Source organism: Rhinopithecus roxellana, chromosome 7 (genome assembly GCF_007565055.1).
Source record: "Rhinopithecus roxellana isolate Shanxi Qingling chromosome 7, ASM756505v1, whole genome shotgun sequence".
Lineage (NCBI taxonomy): Eukaryota > Metazoa > Chordata > Mammalia > Primates > Cercopithecidae > Rhinopithecus > Rhinopithecus roxellana.
Window position 1 is genome coordinate 35,979,450 of NC_044555.1, and position 12,502 is coordinate 35,991,951.

The 12,502-nt window shown below is 37.6% G+C and overlaps 1 pseudogene; it reads right to left on the reverse strand.

The window, feature by feature from the left end:
* Positions 1-9,083: 9,083 nt before the first annotated feature.
* LOC104681172 lies at positions 9,084-11,013 on the reverse strand (annotated as a pseudogene).
* Positions 11,014-12,502: the final 1,489 nt, after the last annotated feature.

The window sequence follows — 12,502 nt, forward strand, 5'->3', positions numbered from 1 at the left end:
TTCTTTGTTGTAGGGAGTTGCACTTTAGATGATAGGATGCTTACCAGAATTTCTGGCTTCTATCCACTAGTTGTCAGCCTCACCTCCTCCTCTCTGCCCACACCTTCTCAGATTTTCACAACCAAATATGTCTTCAGTCTTTGTCAAATGTCTCTCCAGGGCACAAAATTACCCATAGTTGTCAATAAATAGAATAAAGAAATCTCTGTGTAATTAAGAATTTTAAGCAGTCATTTTTTCAGTATAGCATAATTGTTAAGATCCTGTATTCTGGATCCAGATTCAGAGTTTACATACTGACTCCTGACCTTGAGCAAGGTAATCTCTGCACTTCATTTTCTATACACATAAAATGTGGATAATAGTATATTACAGTGCTTAAGAGGGAAGACACTACAGTCAAGCTGCCCAGGTTTGAATATCAGTTCTGCAACTTCTTTGTGACCCTGGGAAAACTATTTTAACTTCCTGAGCCTCAGTTTCCTGATTTTTAAATGGAATAACAATACTATCTACCTCATAGAATTGTAAGGTAAATCAAATGTGTCAATTTAGAGTGCACAGATTAGTGACCAGCATGCAATTACTTCTATATTTCTGTTAGCTAATACTATGTTATTATTAAAATACTTGAAAGATTGGAGCAACTATGACATAGCTGCAGTCACTGACACCTTTTTGTGTTAGCTGCTGTTTCAATAATCAAGTATATAAAACACACACAAAAAATCAAATAACAATTTCTGTCCAAAGACATTTTGTCTTTTTTACTACTGAAACCATCAAGACAATATTAGTTACCCTACATTTTTAGGTAATTGTTTGGCTTTACCTTATCTACCTATTCACAATATATACACTTGATATATCTTGTATTGGAATGCATAGCTTACTGGTTTCAAGTCAGAAGGCTGGTGTTTTAGTATATGCTCTGTTAAAAACTTTGTGATCATCGATAAGTCACTGAAGCTTGCCTCAGTTTCCTCTTCTGACAAATGGAAATTATCACCCCACTCTATTGATTTTACTGAGAAATTGTGAGGAACGTGAGAGTTACTAAACATGAAAGTGATTTGAAGAGTAATGTACTTTTAAAAAGTAAGGTGGGAAGCTCGGCACGGTGGCTCACACCTGTAATCCCAGCACGTTGGGAGGCAGAGGTGGGTGGATCACAAGATCAAGAGATAGAAACCATCCTGGCCGACATGGTAAAATCCCATCTCTGCTAAAAATACAAAAAATTAGCTGGATGTGGTGGCACGTGGCTGTAGTCCCAGCTACTCGGGAGGCTGAGGCAGGAGAATTGCTTGAACCCAGGAGGTGGAGGTTGCATTGAGCCAAGATTACACCACTGCAGTCTAGCCTGGCGACAGAGTGAGACACCATCTCAGAAAAAAAAAAAAAAAAAAAAAAAGTAAGGTGGTATGATGATGATAATGATGATATTATATTAGCATATAGAACCCAATTCCTAAATATTAATGAACAAAATTGCATTGCATAAAATTTCAATTTTTTCTGATTGATTTGATATAATACTACCTAGTAAAAATGAGAAAGACAATATAAACACATCATTAAGTTAAACAGTATAAACCAGGTATGATAAAGTTATATGTAATCTGTTTTATCTCAATTCATATGGAGAGTCTTTTAATACATATTCTTATATTTAGCCACATTTTTGCTCCGAATGATGTAATCTCTGAATAGGAATGATACAGTATTCAATAAAGTTTTACACGATCAATTTAAAATTAGAGAAATATATAAAAAATTAAAACATTTTTTCAAATGATATAATTATCTATTTACATTAGGCACATCTCTCCTTTTGAAGTATTGCAAGAGAGTATAGTTTAATAGTCTTCTTTTGCACTGAAATTCACATCAATAGGTCTCATTTCTTATAAAATTTTATGGGATAATTTGTAAAGTCTTTTCTGTCAAGCTATCATCCTCAACAACTGTCAGAATAATTCAGACTCCAAAAGATTGAGGCCCAGTGAATACACAGATGCACTGTGGTGATCAAAACAGGCATAAATGACATTTTTTTTTTATTACCATGGAGGTGGAGGGACACTGCCCAGTATCAAAATGTTCATTTTTACATAGGATGAATCCCACATTATACACAGTAATGGCAGGTCAGAGTGCTTTATTTCTCACTGCAAACAGAAATGGAAGTGGGCAAGTTTCTTTCTCTCTACTGTATTAGGTAGCAAGGCCGCAAACCTGAGACAGGGACTTGGCCAGGGTCTTTTTCTCTGTAGAGCTAAGACAAAGAGATTTCCAAAATTAGTGCCATCCTGCAGCAGTGAGAGTGACCTCTTTAGCAGACAGTGCCAAATAAAAGAAGAACCCTGAGTGATACACCAGTCGGAGTCTGTACCACTCCAAAATCAAAAGGTATATTACAATTTAATTATATAAAACTTTGAAAGTCCTGAAGTTGGTTGGCACGTAAACGAAGTATTCATATATACTGACTTTATAGTAAAGATTCCGAAACTTTTACCAACATTACCAGGGAAAATTGAAAAAATGAATGTCATGTTTACTCAGTACATATACTGTACTAAGATCTGGTATTATAATGTCTGCTGCAAAAAGGTCATACCCTAGAAGGAACTCTTTGAGGATGTTCTGATACAAATATGTAGATTTTGTGACATGTCTTGTGAGTACGGAGTATGTCTTGTCAGTACAGAAGAGGGGCAGCCAGACAAAACTAATAAAGAAGGGAAAAGAGAAGACTTATTTGCAAGGTTTGACCAGTGAGCCGAGTACAAATGCACCCCATAGGCTTGGCGCTGTGGCTCACGCCTGTGCTCCCAGCACTTTGGGAGGTCTAGGTGGGTGGGTCACTTAAGGTCAGGAGATCGAGACCGGCCTGTCCAAAATGGTGAAACCCGGTCTCTACTAAAAACACAAACATCAGCTGGGTGTGAATGGCAAGCACCTGTAATCCCAGCTACTTGGGAGGCTGAGGCAGGAGAATCGCTTGAACCCAAGAGGCGGAGGTTGCAGTGAGCCAAGATCGTGCCATTGTACTCCAGTCTGGGGGACAAGAGTGAAACTAAGTCTCAAAATAAATAAATAAATAAATAAATAAATAAATAAATAAATAAATAAAATAAATGCACCCTATATAGGCAGGGTGAGGGTATGAGAGGTAAGACATACATTCTATAAACTGGTATACATACTGCAAGCATAGCTTTAACCAGAATGGAGAGAATAGGAGCTGGTAAATTTTAATTGTCATTGAAAGCTGAGGGTGATTTAGGTATCCTGTTGAAGAGCACTAGGGGTAGGGTAATAAAAGGCTTTGCTAGACCTGGACAAATAGAAGGTAATCTCTTACAAGAAGTTCTCCCAAACGGTAAGTAAGGCGCCAGGTTGAGATGACTTTCTAGTCACTAAATCCACAAATTGTCAGTACTATTGTCTCCTTTATTCTATGGATAGATGTTGAGTTCCAAAGAGTAGACAAAAAGCAGTAAAATAAATCCTAACAACTTAGTGATTGAGTGCAATAAAGTTTCATGACTCATCCAAGTCCAATTATCTTCTATGCTTTTAATTAGGAGCCCAAGTTTCTTCCAAATAGTGTGTTCACCATCCCCTAGGGCACACAAGGCTTCCAGTGAATCATCTGCTTTTCTTTTCCACAGGGAAGAAAGAATCAGAACCCACCTAAAGGACTGGAAAAGAGGTTTTAGAGGTTAGGCCTGCAAATATTTCTTCTACCTATATTCTGCTGACAAGACTAACCACATGCCTTCATCTAATTGCAGGAGTGCTCAGGAAATGTGGCTCAGCTGTTTATCCAAAAGGAAAAGAACATAGATTTGTTGAGCACATAACAGTTTCTCTGTCACAGATGGGTTATTATTCTATAAGAACAAGATTCAGATTTAGGATAAAGCTCTGTGCATGTAGAAGCTACTGAAGGGTAAATTGATAAAGCAAAGTTAATCTTTAATATTTTATTTCTAGAACAACAGACTCTAGAATACCTACAATTACTGGCCAGAATTTTGGGGTAGTGTGTTTACGGCACAAAGAAAGAGATTTTTGTTGATTTTTCTTCTGTTCTAATGAGAAATCATTTTCATTTAAAATAGCTAGAATGCCTGCAAGCTAGAATTTAGAGTGACAGTCACATCTGGAGTGATTTCCCCAGCTTTCTGAATAGGGATTTCAGCCGAGAGAGAAAAGTGTCACTGTCATAATGTAAAACAAGTCCCATTGCCTCCTAATGACTATACTAAATGTTCCTCTTGCCATCCACCTAATTGGCATGCAATAGATATTTCCATGATATTTTATATGCCTCAAAGTCAGGGACTCAAAAATATTCTTTGATTTTTAAAAATTGAGTATAGTAGCCATAACGTGAAAGGTTTCAATGGAAACGACTTTCCTACTGACGTTAATCAAAGTAGCTCATTTGACATTATTTAAACTACATAGCTAATTGTTATATTAGTTCCATTCAAATATGAATTTAAAAGTCACTTATTTTTAGCATTTTATGACTTGTTTGAACACCACAACCTAATATATGATTAAGACTCTTAAATACACTTAAGATTTCCCAATTTCCAGTTATGTCCCTCATTAAGCACTATTCGAAAAATTACTTTTAAAAATAGCTCTTTCTGATGCCTCATGAATCATTGAACTCTCTCTTGTAGTCAGTTAATCAAATACCCTCCTGCTTCAGTCAGAGCAGTGACTGGTAATAGTTCTAATAGTGACAGTTCCACCAACCCCCTCCTACATATCTTCTCCACTCTAAACAGTCAACTTGAAAATAAAGCATGTTCTGCACACCAACTTCTCTGGTTAGCAGAGACTAAAATAGTCTGATTTTTTAAAAATGTAAGTGAAGCATACAGTAAAGATGAGTTTATACTTGAAATGCACAATTTTGTGATGTCAGTCAGATGAAAAATGCTGTTTCATATCAACAAATCAAAACCAAAGCAATTGTCAAACATCTTAACAGTTTAGGGAACAGAAAGTCAACTGAGAGTATCCAACTGTGAGAAGCTTCCACCCTAACCAAAACAAAGATGAACATTTCTATGTTTGTATTTTGTATGTTTGACTAAGAGAGATTTAGTTCTGAAAAATTCAGAAATAAAATGCTCAAAGGAAAAACCAAGTTTACGCATAAAACTACAAACGAAGCCCCAACATTGAATAAAATAAGTGAGAAAATAAAATCAGCTTAAGTTTCACAAATCAATACCAAAGACCAATCAGAAAGGAAAGTGAGTAGTACTGATTCTGTCAATAGAAAAGAACTTAAAGCATAGGAAGAACCTCAGCGAGAGCCTGATAACACCACCTTCCCCTGCTGAAATTGAGATTTCCAGTAATAAGTTAAAATATTGGTCCTGTGTTTGAATTGGTGTGATAGGGAGAGTAAAGCATATCCACTGGGCTTCCACCTGGAAATAGATGCCACTTTAAAATTAGAATAGTTCAGGAAGGGATTATTTACAAAGGGACTAATTACAAACGTATGGATGGCACATATGAGCATTACTAGGAATTATGCTGGAACCAAGGGTAGCAGCAACTGCTTTATCACCAGCCCTTGGTCTGAAGGGACAAAGGTAGAAAATCCCTGCTGGAAACTGCTAAAGCAACATACTTTGTGAGTACCCGTCATCTTATGTGGAGGAACACAGGCAAGACGTGACTTCCCAGAGAAGGAGGAACACTGACTGACATTCATTCCTTCATCCAGTCTCTTAATGCGATCCCTCATTGGTTGAGCCTGACTAAAAGTCAGAAGGCATGGGTGCGTATTTGATGGTATAAGCCACATATAGTAGACTCTGGGGGCAGAGAACAGAGAGGAAAAAATGGAGAATCTAGAGGGAGGAGCAAACAGACCATGTCTAGCACTTCAAGTACAGAGACATAGCTTGCAAGAATCATTAGATATATGTGTCAGTGAAAAGCCAGAGGAAGTTAATCTCTTTGTGGGTGACGGAAATGTTTTAAAAATGAATTGTAGTGATGATTACTCAACTCTAAACTCACGTGCACCCTTAAAATGAGTGAATTTTATAATGTGCAAATTATAATTCAGGAAAGTGATTTATTTTAAAAAATAAATAGCTAAAAAATAAATAATCTTGTAGGGGAATAAGATTATTTAAGAAATACATGTAAAGTAAGAAGGAAAATACAGATTGAAAGGTTATTTATTTATTTATTTATTTTTGAGACAGAGTCCTGCTTGGTCGCCTTGGCTGGAGTGCAGTGGTTTGATCTCAGCTCACTGCAAACCATGCCTCCCTGGTTCAAGCGGTTCTTGTGTCTCAGCCTCCCTAGTAGCTGGGACTACAAGCGTGGATCATCACGCCCAGCTAATTTTTGTATTTTTAGTAGAAATGGGGTTTCACCATGTTAGCCAGGTTGGTCTCGAACTCCAACCTCAAGTGATCCACCTGCCTCAGCCTCCCAAAGTGCTCGGATTACAGGCATGAGCCACCACGCCCTGCCTAAAAGGTTAGTTTCAAAGAGGAGAAAAGACTATACAACCACATACAAAAATAAACTCAAAGTGAATTAAAAACTTAAATACAGAACCTGAAACTGTAAAAGGACTAGGAAAAAATTACAAGGGAAAAGCACCACAACACTGATGTGGGCGATTTTTTTTTTTTTTTATTTGATCATGAAAGTATAGACAACAAAAACCAAAATAGAAAAATGGGATTGCATCAAAGTAAAATGTCTCTGCACAGCAAAGGAAATAGAGTGAAGAGACAGTCCATGGATTGGGAGAAGATGTTTGCAAACCATACATCTGATAAGTGATCGATATCCAAAATACATAAGGAATTCAAACAGCTCAATAGCAAGAGAACAAATAAACTGATTTTAAAATGGGCAAAGAAACTGAAAAGACATTTCTCAAAAGAAGACATACAAATGGCCAACGGATATATGAAAAAATGCTCAATATCACTAATTATCAGGCAAATGTAAATTAGAACCGTAGTGAGATATCATTTTAACCCTATTAGAATGGCTATTACTAAAGAGTCAAAACATAATGGTGTTGGCAAGGATGCGGAGAAAAGGGGATGCTTATACACTGTTGACGGGAATGTAAGTTAGTTAATCTCCTGTGAAAAACAGTATGGAGGTTTCTCAAAATACTAAAAGTAGAATTACCATGTGATCCAGCAATCCCACTACAGTATATATATCCAGAGGAACTGAAATTACATCAAAGAGGTAAGATAGGGAAACTGCATAGGTGCCCATCAATAAACGAATGGATTTTTAAAATGTGATATATATACACAATAGAATGCTAATCAGTCTTTAAAAAAGAAGGAAATTCTGGCATTTACCACAACATGGATGCACCTGGGCGACATTATGCTAACGGAAATAAGCCAGACACACAAAGACAAATTGCACATAATCCTATTCATATGGAGAATCTAAAAGAATTGAACTCATATAAGCAGAGAGTAGAATGGTGGTTTCCAGAGGCTGGGCCTGCAGAATGAAAAATGGCAAGATGTTGGTCAAAGGGTACAAAGTTTCAGTTAGTGAGGAGGATTAAGTTTTAGAACTCGATTGTACAGAATGGTGACTATATGTAATAGTTTATTGTATATTTCAAAATTACTGCAGAGTAGGGTTTTGTCATCATCACAGAAAATTAGAAGTATTTGGGTCAGTTACAGTGACTCATGCCTTTAGTCCTAATGGTTTGGGACGGCGAGCAATCAATTGAGGATTATTCAATCGTTTGAGGTCAGGAATTTGAGATCCATTTGGGCAGCATAGCTACACCCATTTTATACAAAAACATTAAAAATAAGCCAGGCATGGTGGCACACACCTGTAGTCTTAGCTACTCTGGAGGCTAAAGCAGGAGGATTGCTTTAGCCCAGGACTTTGAGGTTGTAGTGAGTTATGATCCCACGCCTGCACTCTGACTTAGGAAATAGAGCGAGACTCTGTCTCAGAAAAAAAAAAAAAAAATTGTAAGTATTTGAGGTGATGGATATGTTAATTAGCTTGATCTAGTAATTCTGCAATGTATACACATAGCAAAAGATTACATTATATCACATAAATATAAATACAGATGTTATTTGTCAATTAAAACTAAATAGAAATAAATAAAAAGCAGCCAATCCACCTCATCTTCTGAGATTGGAGAAATAAGATGTTTTGGGGGTATGAGTAGGGATACCTTTGTAGGTGTTTTGCTTTGGAAGATGAGAAAGTTTTTTTTTTTTTTAGTGACATTTTTCCTTGCTTTAATATTTGTTGTCTTTTTCTGCTTTTGAAATGAGCTCTCAATTACAAAATACCAAACTATACTCAAAAATGGGTGTAGAAAAAGCCAGCCATTGGCACAGCATGGAGAAGCCCACAAATAAGGACAGATAGCAGCAGCATGTGGCAAGAGGTGGGAGGTGACGGAAGCAGTGGTTACAAATGTTCACAGGAAGCTAAAACTATCCAACAGGTTGTGCCTTAATGTTAGCACAGGTTAGACTAGTTACTACCTTGCAGGGTGCCCTCAGTGTGTTTGGGTTCAGATTCTACAGAGCAATACAATTTCTTCCAGTTAAGAGTTCTTGACTTGCACTGATCACAGCATGATTGGAGGTTACTGGACCAGTCTTGTTAGCTTTTCAAAATGCTGTCGTAGACCTGATAGATGTATTGAGAAACTTCAGGAGCTCTACACTTCACTGACAGCGTATAACTGGGGTTTCCTGGCTGGATACGTAGCTTGGCCAAAATCCAAATGCCATTAGTGAACTTCAGGGATTGGTACACAATGTCCTGATCTTCCACATTCCTCTTGGCAATAGTCTAAACATTATTGTTTTGCAACTTGCTGGAAACAGTGTCAGCATTTAAATGTCATTCCTTAATCTGAAATTGAAGTTCATTTTCATTGCGAATATTCTTCCATGTTGCAAGGAAGACTTGGTGCTCCATTTTGCCATCTTCTACAAAAAGCACATTGAGTGGTCTGAGGCAGCTGAAGTAGAATACATCGATATTGTTTTTCATAGCCACCTGTTTAAAAGACTCCCCAGAAGATCACCTTGAGAGGGGATAACCTGAGGCTGTTCCAGGTTCGTTGCAGTAGTGGTGCCAGCAAGGCTGTCCCCTGCATCAGTGCTCCCATGATGAATTGGCAAGTGTTTACGATGGATTACATGACTTCCTTCCACAAAAGCATTGGAAGGCTTATGATACACAGAGGCCAAAGAACCAATGTGGCAGATTAGTTCATCCAACACAGTTGGCTCAAAAAATTCCATCTTCAGAGATCCGTGGCTTCTCAGACAAGACTATTTATTTAGCTGTGACAGGGTCAGTTGAGAGAAGATCCCAATAAATATAGTCCTGGTCTTGAAGGTCAGGATTATCAGAATCCTGTGTTGCCAAAGTCAACACCTGCTGGACTAGTTCCTGTGTTTCTGGTGGTTTCTTGAGAAACAGTTTCACTTGGCAGTAAGCAGAGTGAGCTGCACCTGGGTGCTTTCAACATGAAAACCCTCCAGGAAGCTTTCTAGTAATTCATCTGCATTGTTAATTCTTTCAGCATATTCTCCCACAATCCAAATCATAGCCTCTCGAGCATCTGGCTCATCCAGCGAGTCTAAGTTCTCACATAGAGAGGCGATGACACTTTCACACTTGTTAGAGTATTTGCGGAAGATGTCCCTGATGACAACAATCATTTCTTGGACCACATAATTCACTTTGGTCTGGATTAGATCAAGCAATGTGCTTCCACAGCACGTGGCAGATTGCTCCATCTTGATGGCAGACCGTCCAATGGCCCACACAGCTTTTTGAACAAAGTCAACATTCACCACTGTGGCATGTTCCTTCAGTTCTGCCAGAACCTGAGTGATGTTGGCTTGTGATGCCAAATGAATCCTGATGTCCAACTTCTCTAGTTTAACATAGATGGGATCATTGTACTTCATAAAGAAGACTTTGATTTCCTGCTTCAAGATTTCAGGCCTTTTCTGGACAATTAAGTTGATGTTCCTCAGGGAGACATACTGCACTTCTGACTCCCCAGACAGCAAAATGACAAGTGGAGGGGCTAACTTCTTCAGCAGCATATTGTAGTAGTTAGAATCCTTAGGTAACAATTCTAGAAACTTCATTAGGACTTTTACTGCTGAAAGCACCACTGCTGAGTTGGCATGGGATAGCTGGGGAGTTACCTGCTCACAGATGTTCTGAGCCTCCCGATCATCTTTAGGGTTGTAATTAGACAGGCAGTCCAGGATGAAATCTGGCCCCTTCAGTGCACTCATTCAGGGCTGTCAGCAGCTTATTAATGTTCTGTGTGTTCAGATCGAGTAAGTTGCTGTTTGGTTGAGACTCACTGATTTCAGATAATGCTGCTACAGCATTAGCCACCACCATTGGATTTGAATCTGCTATAAGACCTCGTAGAGAATTAAAAAACCCCTGATCTTCCACCATTTGGGCGTTGATATCATGGAGCTTTGCCACGCATACTGCTGCTGTTTTCCGAACATAGGAATCCTCATCCTCCAAGCACTTGAGGAGGGGCTCACAGAGATATTCTGTAATTTTGTCTACCCGGATGCACCCCATGGTTTTGACTGCCAAGGCTCGAATCAAAGGTTTAGGATCTTCACAGTCCTTTATGAAACTGTTTACAGCCATGATGGCTATGCCTGGCTAACTCTTGGCATAGTTCATCAAATAGAGATATACAAGCTTCTTTAGTTCCAGATTGCCAGTCTGCATACAGTTCATTATGTCTGGAAAGACAGAACTAGCATCCTTCCCCACGGTCATAACAGCAATCACTTTCTTCGCAGCCTCCTTTATCTTTTCCTTCTTTTCATTGTTGAGTTCAGCTTTTAGTTCAAGTATTTCTCCTTTTTTATTGGTTGTGAAATACTTGGAGTCAGTCATGACTTTGGATCTTTAATGTGCACTGGAGGCAGAGGTGAAGGTGAGGGAGGGGTGGTGGCGGCAGCCAGAGAGCACAGTCCCGGTGGTGGTGTAATGGTTCACATTTGGTTGCCTAGATTTTATTGATGAGGTAAGAACAGAAGTGCTCCAACAGCAATCTGTGTATATATCTATAATTGCACTGGGCACAGCACATTGAAACAATCTATGTAAATATCTCATTCCCTAAACCAGAGGTTTTTGAAGTGTGATTCAAAGACCCTTGGAGTCCCTAAAACAATTTTAGAAGGTTTACAAGATCCTCCCTTTTCAACAATGTACCTGTGTGAGGCTGAAATGTTTTCATATATGTTAATCAAATAACATATCACAACAGATTGAATGAAGTTGTTATGACAATCCACTTCTTATATTTATTAAGATAGATATTAAATAAATGTTCAAAAATGTAAAATAATTCTACTCTTTTCGTTATCTTTTTTTATAAAAAATCACAGTTTTTAAGAAAATATATGTTAATAACGTCAATCTGTAGTGGGCTTATTATTGGCATTTAACATAAATCAATAAATTAGTATTGTAAAAGTTTCTCAGTTTTAACTTTGAATGTGGCAAATATCAATAGATACAATGCAGATAAACAAAAATAATTTTGGGATTCTCAATAATTTTTAAGAGTGTAAAGGACTCTTAAGACAGAAAAGTTTGATCACCACTAATCATAGGATTGCTTAGGTTTGGGCCATCACATTTGTCTTTGTATCTTCAGGGCCTAACACATTGACTGACATAGAGTAAGTGCTAAGCACACATTGAATTGAACAGAACTTAAATACCATGAGTAAGGGATAGAGAGCTTGTATTGAGTTCTGAAGATATATATTTGATGAGAAGAATGTGAATGGGAGCTGATCAAGGGTGAGGAAAAGGATTGTCAACAGACTTTGAAGACCCTGATGAAGTTGGAGACCATGAATTTATAGATGTACCAGTCTTCAGGATTGTGAGATTTTATTCAACAGTAATAAGCTGTGTACATGTAGGAATAAGGGATGTCACAAAGAAAAAAGTCAAAGGTTATGTTTTCTTATTAACCTACTTTTTTTCATAGGCTTAGAACAGAGCAGGTAGTAAATACACGTATTATCTAAATATACATAATTCTTGCCTAGAGCGTGCCCTTTATTCAATGTTTATTTCTGAAGTCAGTATGTATTTTTTCATATTTTTATACTGATATATCAAAGGTATATATATTCTTGGAGTTTGTGATATTTGGTACCTGTATAAATGTGTAATGATCACTCAGGGTAATTGGGATATCCATCACCTCAAACATTTATCTTTTCTTTGTGTTGGAACCATTACAATTATTGTCTTCCAGCTATTTTGAAATATACATTATTGTTAACTTTAAGTTTTCAATTGTACTGTTGAGTATCAGAACTTATTCCTTCTGTCTAACTATATTTTTGTACCCATTAACCAACTTCTCTTTGTTTCCTCCTCACCC